The sequence below is a fragment of the Heterocephalus glaber genome, unplaced genomic scaffold (assembly GCF_053883595.1).
Source record: "Heterocephalus glaber isolate CG9 unplaced genomic scaffold, H.glaber_assembly_v1.0 deba00001600, whole genome shotgun sequence".
Lineage (NCBI taxonomy): Eukaryota > Metazoa > Chordata > Mammalia > Rodentia > Bathyergidae > Heterocephalus > Heterocephalus glaber.
The window spans coordinates 26276583-26288113 of NW_028258372.1; positions in this window are offsets into that span (position 1 = coordinate 26276583).

Sequence of the window (11531 nt, forward strand, 5' to 3'; positions counted from 1 at the left end):
ATGTTTGCAGTTCATACAGTTTACAGTCAACTTGGGTGTGGCCATGTGTACAAATTATGGCTTGTTTCTTTTTTTATAATCCTGTTCCCTTCCATGGCCCCTGATCCTCCTGTTCCTTTATCCCCTTTTCCGTACCTGTTAATGCTGTTGGCCTTAGCTCATGTTACGGCCTCAATTGTTGACACTAATTGGAGTTATCAGGTCCCTGCACATGGCACATCTTCATTCTCCTTACTTTCCTTTCCTTCCCTTCTCACCCCTAGTGCTTGTCCCCTGGACCACTTCCCTACTGCAAGACATCTGTCCCCTTATCCCTTTCTATCCATCCTTTACCATTTTTTTTTCAATCTGCCTCAGTTCAATGAGAGATACCATATGGTATTTAAACTCGTGTATCTGGTTTATTTCACTTAACATTGTATTTTCCAGGTGCACCCATTCTCCAACAAATGTCTCGAATGTGTCATTTTTATAGCCTAGTAGTATTCCATTATATATAGGTACCACATTTTTCTTTTTTTGGTACCGGGGAATGCACTTGGGACTTTGGGCTTTTGAAGGAGGCAGTGAAACCACTGAGCTAAATCCCCAGCCTGGTACCACATTTTATTTATCCAGTGGTCTGTTGATGGGTATACATTGCATATGTGATTCCCAAATTGCTTTTTTGCCAGAGAGTTTTAGTGCTCACACTTCAATAACCACTCTGCAATACTGAAGTTAACTTAGACTCAGGACCTCTTTTCTGGAAGGTTTTGGTTCCTCTGTACCCTCATGGTTCCTGAGTATCCTCTATTAACTTTGGCTCCTGTCCAAGCCATTCTTTTCTAGACTCTAGATTTTTGTTCTGGAGAAGCTGAGTTTCTGGCACTCACTGCTCCATCATTTTCTTATTTTAAGAACTCTCAATAAATTAGATCAAGAAAGAATCCAACTATAAAAACCACACATGAGAAGCCCATATCTTCCATCATTCCAAACATCTAATTTTGAAAATGTTCTCTGAGATCAAGAAAAATAAAGAAAGGATCTTATGCACTATGTTTAATCAAAATTGTAGACAGACCAATTAAGAGAAAGAAATAAAAATCATCCAAAACTGAAAGAAAGATATCATATTACCTTTTATCAGATGATATAATTATATGTTTAAAAATTTTAAATGTCACAGAAAAATGCTGTTAGGACTAATAACCAGATTCAGTACAATTTCAGTTTTCATAATCAACATACAATAAGTAGCAACATTTCTATACACTAACGATGAAGTATCTGGAAAACAAAATGCCAAGAAAACAATGCCATTTACTATAGCTACAAAAATTATAAAATTATGGGGAAGAAATTTAATAAAGGGTGTGAACTACTTCTATACTATTAAAAAGTATAAAATATTGATGAAACAAATTGAAGAAGACACAAACAAAATGGCAATATATTCTGTTTTTCATACATTGGAAGAATTTATATTGTTTAATTGTCCATAGTACCCAAAATGTTCTATAGATTCAAAGCAATCTCAAAATTCCAGTGACATTTTCTTAAAAGTAGAATAAAAAATGACATGTCTATAATTTACATAGAGCTAAAGAAGTCCATGAATAGTCAAAGCAATCCTCAGCAAAAACAATGAAGTTGGAAGCATCTTATTACTTGATTGCAAGATATATCACAAAGCTTTACTAATCAAAACAGCATGGCACAGACTAAGATATATAGACTGATGGAACAGAACAGGAAATTCAGAAAAAAATCTTATATTCATCCTTAACTAGGCTACATAGCACAAAATGAGTGGCACACAAGCAAGCAAAGTTTTATTCATACTTATAGCTGCTCCCTATACCTCCCAATACCATATGAGCCCTACTTCCAGACAGATCAGCTACATGTAGAGATCTAGGTTTCAGGCTCCTTATGAGAACTGAATGCCTGATGACATGAGGTGGAGCTCAAACATTGATGCTAACACTGGAGAATGCATGACAATATAGATTAACATTAGGAGAGATTTGATTACAAAACAACTATAACAAATTAATTGCTTACAGGCTCATACCAAAACCTCATAGTGGGTGGTATGTGACAATTAACTTCAGTTTGAGGCAGCCTTTATAGTGGCAAGTGTATTGATGTACTTCAATTGTACAGCTGCAACTGCTGGCAAGCTATATTTATAATCAGACTCTTACTTTAGTCCATATATGGCCTGCCCTCTATTTTATTTACCACTCGGCCTTCTCCCACACTGAAAATGTCTCTTTCACAGTTTCGGTAACCCTAGATACTAGCTCTAACCAAAATGAGAAAAAACAAATATCACTGGAGAGTTTCTTTCAAAACAAAGACCCAGTGATGGGATAGCAGAAAACTCTAAGACTACCAACAAAAAGAAAGCTATATTTAAAAGAAAATACAAGAATACTGCTAAAATTGGTTAATTGCAACAAGCATTCACATTCTCCAAGCTCACTTTCTATCACATGTGACTACTGGACACCCAATGGAGCCGTAACACTTTCAAAAGTACCTTGTCACATGGGGACCTTACATTAAAATCAAGCCTTTGGAGTTTTCAAAAGAAAACAAGGTTAACATGAATAACAGAAGCAATTATTGAGGCCACAACTTCATGAAATGTGCCTGCACTGAGACTATCATTCTTGTTGGTTAACCATATTACTAAAGCTAAGAAGCCTTTCACTACCAGTGAAGAACTGATCCTGCTACTAGAAACATTTGTTGTAAACAGTCCAAAATGTGACAAGTGTTTCTCTTCTGTTAGCACCTGAAGTAGATGAATTAATAAATGAGCAGTGGATGTTGAGGCACAATTGTTAGAGAGGATTAACAAGTCACCATGACATGCAGTCTGGGTTGATCAGTCTACCATTAATGACAAGAAGACAATAATGTTTGGTTTTGTACAATAAATTTTTTCAGGGAGCTGTACATGAGAAAATATTGTGTGCACTTTTGTTGGCAACTAACACTAAAGCTGAAGAACTAGTCAAGTCCTTGAATGATTACATAGAAGGAAAACTAGAAAACTAAATTTGTCATTTTGTGTCAGTATATGCATGGACTGAGCACCTGACATGACTGAATGGCTTTCTGGTTTCACTACTCACATCAAAGAAATTGGATGTTAGTCTGCCACTATCCGATCCATAGAGAAATGCTGACTATCCAAAAATGTCATTTGAACCTACCCTTTTGCAGGATATGATTAAAATTACACACCATGCTAAAGCACATGTTGTTAACTGGTGTCTGTTTGCAAAGTTCTGTGAGAAACATCTCTGTGGGACACAGAGCACACATGTTTTTTTACACACAGAAGTGAAATGGCTAAGAGTAGATCACTGGCAGATGTTTCTGATTTATGAGATCCACTTCAGGGATTTCTTTTAAAGAAGCAGCCACAAGTGGCAACATATTTCAGTGATACAGAATGAGTTCCTATTCTTGCTTACTTGTGTGACATATTCAACCTGCTCAACAAAATCAATCTGTCAGATAAGGGAGAATGACAAAGTGGATACATTCAAAGCCAACCTGGAATTATAAAGGTAGCAACTACACTGGAATTTTCAATATGTTTTAAGTATTAGCAGAGATTTTAAAAGAGCCTGACCCAGGCCCTTCTTTCTCCCAGCTGGTGGATGATCACCTATCTCAGCTTGCAAAACAGTTTGAACATTATTTCCCAATCATAAAAGACCCTCGACCTGGGAAAAAATGGATCTGTGACCATTTATGAATAAGCAAGATGACTCAACTTTATCTGTGCTAGAAGAGGGCGAATTGCTTGAGATTGCAAAGGATAGTAGCCTTAAAAGTCTATTTGAGACAGTTTCAAATCTCCATATATTCTGGATTAAAGCAAGGCAGAGTATTCTGAGACTGCCACAGAATCACTAGAAAACATGCTTCCACTTATAACATCCCAGTTTTGTGAAGCAAGATGTTCTGCAGTGACAGTAACCAAAATAACAGAGTACAGCAGACAAAAGCAGCCTGTTCCAGTTAGAGTTATTCACCCTCAGGTCTCAAATTCACACTTCTAAAATCTGCATTCTGTTACTGGGCTCAGATGCTGCCAAGTGAGTTTCTCCTTGACATTGAGGTGAGGTCCCCAGCCCTGCTCTGGCTCCCTCCCGCACAAGGGACACAACATGCAGCCTCCTCCACACCAGGAGTATCAGGGCCAACAGGTAGTACTCCCAGTTCAGTGGTCCCAGTCTCAGCTTAACAAAACTTCTCTATGTTTTCAGCTTACAGTGACCAAACTCCTCCTTTTGTTTGATTAATGACCTCTAGATTCAGAATTTTTCTACTTTCTATTCATGTGTTACTCTAGATTCTACTTTTTTCTGGTTGGTTGTCTAAAAACTGGTTAGTTACTGAGTTCTTTTTATTAATATTCCTCTTTTCACTTTTATGTCTTTAATGAACTGTGGATTATACTATTTTTAATTAAAATGACTGTTTTATTAAATTTGGAAAATCTTATTGCTCTAAGCAAAAAGACAAAATAACATTTTTCTAAACACTCCATTTTATTATATAATGAATTAAGAATGATCAATAATTATAAACAAAAAAATAACCTAAGGATGTATATTTCACACTCCTATTGCTCAGTTCTTAAAACATGTATTAAGAAAATCCTGGTAAGCATTAGTATGATATTAAGAAAGCATTATTTAATGATGCCTAGAAAACAGTATATATGGATATAGAAAAAAACCGAAAAAATGGAAAGTTTTTATGCCAAAAAAATACAATGATAATTAACATGAAAAGCTGTATAGTTTTCTCTCAGTTTTTAAATTTCCATTCAGAGAAACCAGTGCTGAAAATATGGCTCTATATCAGGTCATGTGGGTGGGGGGACCCTTTAGCCTCCTAATAGGGCTAAAGATGGACTCTATCTTTTGTTATTTCCAGAATGGTTAATTATCAGTAAAAGAGGTGTTCAGGCAATTCTTATTTCAATGAAAATAATATATTTTAATATATTTTCTACATTATTGTCTCAGTTAAATACCATATTTTTAATAAGAACCAATAGATGGGGAAGGTAAGATTATTCCATATTCCTTGTTTTTTATTATTACATTCATAAACTTTAAGTATGAGCAAAAATTCTATTTGATCATCTTCTTGTGAATGGAAAAGTAAATCAAGTATGACTACATAAGTATTTTCTGAGATTCTAAGTGATAATTTCAAGTGTAATTCAGACCTAACTTTAATTATCTTTTACAGTATTTATAAGTTTGTTTCTATCATGAAATGCTTAAAGATAAAAAAAGATAAGTGAAGTAATTGGTTTTGGCCCAAAACATTCACTCAATTAATTAAGACACTCTCTTTTCTACATTTTCCATTAACTTTAATCTTGAAAGAGTTTACACTTGGATAATCCACTTACATATCTGTTTAGAATTTTAACTTTGAATAGAGCTTCTAAAGCAAATATTTCCTATTCATCAAAGGATAAAAAAATTCCAGGCTTACAATTAATCTTGATTTTTATACAGGAATCATGAAGTTTATAACTAAAGTTGAGCAATTGTGATTTGTCTGAAGTTTCACCTAAAATATTTCCTGTTTCTTACATATTAAAATGAGAAAAAATTTTTGGAATATTTAAGAATCAATTAGCCTAAGCATCTAAAGCATAAAAATAAGGAACTTAGACCTATCAACACTATTATAACTAAAAACTCAAATTTTCATAAGATATAAATATAAATTTTAATTAGCAATTGTTTTAAAAATATTAACATACATTTAGCATAACTTTAAGCTAAGAATTTCGTTTTCCATTTTATTTTAATATCAAATTGTTCTATTAGTTGTTCAAAAATTGCAACTGTTTCTTCCTAAAGCTTTGATACATGTTTTATTCACTAGTTGTTTTTATCTATGGTAGTATAATATAAGTATGCAGGAAAAGTGTATAAGATAAATTAACCTAAATTATAAAATGTTTTAATATGTTATTTAGAAATATGGACCAATGATTGCTTAAATTTAATAAATTTTATGCTTTTCATCAAGGACAAATGACGAATAACCTCCTTTGATCTTGTTCTATATTGCTTTAATGCATAACAAGAGGACCTTATGATTATGATCCTTTATATGTGGACAATCTGAGAGTTTCCAGGTCAAACTAGGCATGTAATAATACCCTAAAAATGACAACCATGCATGTCGCCAGATTCTTTTCTTTTAACATAAGTAGCTTTCTGTTTATGTTTCTCTGGCTCGATGATTTTTGAGCCTTCAAACAGGTTTTCTGGGTACTTTCATCTGCCTTGTTTTTGTTTTTAATGACCCAGTTAAACTTCTTTACTTGAGACATAGGGGAAGTTGTGTTACAGAGACTTGGGGAGGAAAAGCTCCTGCAATGTTGCTTTTCTAGTTTGTTGATTTTCTTCCAATTGAGGACTCCAATTAAAGCCAACGTCAAAGTTTCTGGCTATGCTATTAACTCCAACCACTATAACCTCATGAAAATTGAATAACCTTTCTCAGTCAATGGTTAATTATCTTTAATAGGAATTTATTTACATTTTTTCTATTTTTTTTCTGATTTTGTCATCCCTCTATTTGCAAATAGCACTCCATAAAAATTAATTTGCATATGATTACTTTAGGTGTATTCTGAATTGTTATAATTCTTTATTTGTTTTCTATATTTTACTTTTTTGAACTTTTAATCGATGCATAATAATTATATATATATTTATGGGTACAATGTGTTATATACCATGTATAATGATATAATCGGGATATTATCATTTCTCTCTCCTTATACATTTGTAATTTATTTTGTTGGAAGCTTCAATCTACTCTCTAGTTCTATTTAAATTAATCTTTACCTTTTCAATGGGAGTAAAGAATGATTTCAACAGAGCCATTTTTCAGTAAACATGCATAAACATTGATGCTACTGGAATTCTTGCTCTCTAGCCCTGGATTGGTGACAGGTGCACTGTGGAAGTAGTATAAATTTAAAGCTTTGGACAGCAGCAATGTATTTCTGTTGTGAGTGAATGTGTTATCTAAGTGGTCTGAAGGATGTAAAGATAAAACAATATGCAGGGCAAACAGACAAGCTGAATATTACAGCAACAATCCTCCAGGGGATCATGAGATCCTGCACTGAGATAAGGAAATGAATGTATCATAGAATTATGAAAATCAAATACTGGAATAAAGTAGAGAGAAGAAGTGCAAAATCTAATATGATTTTCAAATTGAAGTGGTGAATGACAGAAGTAGGAAATTGGTAAGGGAAACTGTTTTGAGAAAAAGATAATAAAGTGATCATAGATATATTCTGAGATGAGGAGGAGGAAGCCAAATGAGATAACTGGATTTAAAGTGCTGATTTAGATATGGATTTCTGTGCATGCAGCAGCTGTTTTTTTCTAATTCTCTACTAGATCTCCTGATTTACTCAAATTTTATTATAATTATGCATTATACCATCTATAAATGCATTACTTTACTGAAATCCTTAAAGAGTAAAAAAAATCAAATAATTGCTTGTGGCCAAAGTCAATCAGCTAATTATTTGAGACACTTCTTATTTAGACTTAATTAGATTGTTAAGAAATAAAATGGGCACAGACCCCAGCCAAAAGCCTTCCTGGACAACAGTGGCTTTGGCACACAGGCCCAAGCCAGAGACCTGCCCAGATACCCTGGATAATTGTGGGGAGATCCCAATAAGATGCCTTCCCAGATAATAGCAGCTAGGGTGTGCAGCTCCCAGCCAAAGGCTCACCTTGAAAACAGCTGGACAGGGATCTGTGCCCAAGCCAGAGGCCTGTCTGAACAACAGCTGTGTGGGAATGCAGGCCCCAGCCAGAGGTCTGCCAGATAACATGTGTAACTGCATGCAGACCCCAGCCAGATACCTGCCCAGACAACAGTGGCTCAGCAGCCCAGCATTCCACCTGGACAACAACACAGCACAGGGTTGCAGAGGCCATCATTCTGAATCCAGGAATTGGTGTAGTAGTGAGGAGCAGAAAAAAAGTCTCTCTGAGGCTTGTTAAGAATTGAAGGCCACTGGGAGTGCAAAGAGTCACCTCAATAAAGGGGCAGCAGACTGCATTAGTTGAAATGAGAAGAAACCTAAACAAGTCTCAAAACCAGATTCCAGATCAACAAAGGCAACCCCTAGGGGAAAAAAGATGGAACAATCAAAAACTAAACCAGCTGATCTCCCTGAATTAGCAATGAAAAAGGATCTGGAAAAAATAAAATCATAAATAATTTCCCAGATAACAACAGAGATTGTGTCCATAGTGAAAGACATGATTAATAACTCTAGAGCAGACACAGATTAAAAAAAAAATAGAAAGGCTGAAGAAATGATGGATTCCCAGCATAGGAGACAAATGGAATCCATAAAACAAATGCAACCAGCTATTCAGAGATTAAAAACTCCATTGAAAGTTTAAGCAACAGAATGAGCCAGTGTGAGGACAGAATATCAGATATAGATGACAGGATTGTGATTAATGAACAGGAAAAGAAATATTTCTTAAAAATAGCAAGGGACCATGAAAAATCAATCCAGCAGCTGCTAGATGATGCAAAGAAGAATAACATAAGACTGATCGGAGTCAAAGAAAAAACAGGGTATAGTGCAATTGACATTTTAAAAAAATCAATTCACAGAAGTAATGGCAGAAAACTTCCAAAGCAGGGGAAAAAATTTGACATGCAGATAAGTGAAACATGCAGGATTCTAACTAGTGCGATTAAAAAAAATCTACATCTAGGCATATAATAGTCAAAATTCCAGAAACCTAACAAAATTGCATACTATTATAAGCAGTTAGAGAAAAGAATCAAATCACATACAAAGGAAACCCCATCAGAATCACAGCAGACTTCCCAACACAAACACTCATCAAGTCAAGAAAAGCCTGAAGTGCAGTATTTCAAGCCCTAAAAAAATACAACCTGGACCCAGATTGATGCACCCTGCAAAACTATCTTTCTAAATCAATGAAGAAATCAGATATTTTCATGAGAAAGAACACCTGAGGAATTTCATGAATACCAACCCAGCACTCCAAAAAAATTTTATACAATATCCTAGGAAAAGACACTGAGGGTCACAACCCCATGAAGCCCAGAAGAATGAATCCATCAGGCAAGACAAGAAATTAAATGCAAAGGGGGAGAATCCAACAACTGGAAAATGTTATGACAATGATAAGTCAATACAAATCAGTTATAATCATCAATATTAATGGTCTGAATTCACCAATCAAAAGAAACAGATTGACAGAGTGGCTCAAAAAGCAAAACCCAACAATGTGCTGCATACAAGAAACATGGTTATTTCAAAAAGAAACTCATAGACTGAAAGTTAAAGGGTGTAAAACAATAATCCATGTGACAGGCACCTGAGAAAAAGCAGGAGTAGCTATCCTATTTTCAAACCAGATTTCAAACCAACACTACTTAAGAGAGACAAAGAAAAACACTACATTCTTGTAATGGGAACAATCCCTTTAAAGAGGAAGAGATGACAATCATAAATATATATGCACCAAATGCTTGCCCAATCAACTATATAAAACAAATATTCACGGACATGAAAAAATCAAATAACCACTAATACAATAATAGTAGAGGACCTCAACACCTCACTGTCACAAATAGATAGGTCAACTAGACAAAAAATATAAACAACAAAGTACTAGAACTCAACCAAACTCTTGATCAAATGGACTTAACAGATGTTTACAGAGTGTTGCATCACACAAAATCAAAATACACATTCTTTTCAGGTGCACACATGTTGTTCTCCAAAATAGACCACATACTTGTTCATAAAACATGTGTAAGTAAATGCAAAGGAATTGAAGTTATCCTCTGTATATTATCATATCATAGTGCAATGAAATTGAAGATCAATAGCAATAGAAATCACAAGAAAAAAATAGCAAAACAAACCACAAATATTTCATAACACATGGAAATTGAACAACACATTCCTGAACAAGCAATGGGTCACAGAGGAAATTAAAGAAGAAATCAGACAGTTTTTACAATTAAATGGCAATCCCAATAGTATATATTGGAATTTATAGAACACAATGAAAGCAATCTTGAGAGGGAAATTCATAGCAGTAAATACTCATATTAGAAAAACAAAGCAAGCACCAATAAATAACCTAATATTGAACCTCAACCTTCTAGAAAAAGAAGAGGAGGACAAAGCCAAAGCTCATATAAGGGAGAAAATTATAAAGATCAGAGCAGAAATCAATGCAATGGAGACTAAGAGAACAATACAAACATTTCATGAAGCAAAGAGGTGGTTCTTCAAAAGAATAAATAAAATTGACAAACCTTTAGCCAACCTTATCAGAAAAAGAAAAGAAAAGGCCCAAATCCATGCAATTAGGAATGAAAAGGGTAAAATTAGAACAGACCCAGAAGAAATCCTGAGGTTCACCAATACCTACTTTGAGAACCTATACACTAATAAGATGGAAAACACACAAGAAATGGAAAGACTTCTAAATGCATATGAATTACCAAAGTTGAGTGAAGACCTAAAAATTCTAAACAACTCAATCTCAAACAACAAAATTGAAAATGTAAATAAAAACTTACCAAGGAAGGAAAGCCCAGGTCCTAATGGCTTCACTGCTGAATTCTACAAGACATTTAGAGAAGAAATATTACCATGACTGTTTAAAATGTTCAATGAAATTGAAAGGGAAGCAATATTCCTGAATTCATTCCTGGAAGCAAGCATTATCTTGATGCCCAAAGGAATAAATATGTTAAAAGGAAAAAACAGAAACAAAGTCTTTGTAAATAGGGAGGGGTGGAGAGGTGGAAGGGAGAGCAGAAGAGTGGGGAAAAAATAAGAACCGAGATATATCATGTAAAGGTACAAATTCCCAATGATAAATGTCAATGTACCAATAAACTTAATGAAAAATTAAAAAAAGAAATAAAGTGATTTGCTTTTAAGGAGAAATTATCTGTTTAATGGCATAATCAACATTGGGAGAAATTAATTATAAAGTAAAAAGATGTGAGTTCTATCTCTCATACAATGTTTGTATGTAGTGTGATAAAAGCAAGTCTTATACTTAATGACATTCATATAAGGGACCTATTTAAACTTTTAAGCACCACTTTCAAATTACCAAATGCCAGATAATTTCAAATGGCCTTCCTCATCATAGTATGCTTATTTTAAAAATTCAATTTGAATTAACATAATTCTAACTGACATTTAAGCTGTCAAGGATTTACAGAATGTACATTTCTCACAGTGTTAATTTTGTCTGAAAATGAGTGTTATCATCATTAAGTCAATGATCAGATATGGAAATAAATTCAATTAAATTTCAAAAGAAAATACCAACCAGATTTTAAGATAATTGAATTAAAATGTGATAGATTTAAATATGAAGTATCTGGTATTTAAAATGTTTTACAGAGAACTAAATCTGCATATAAAT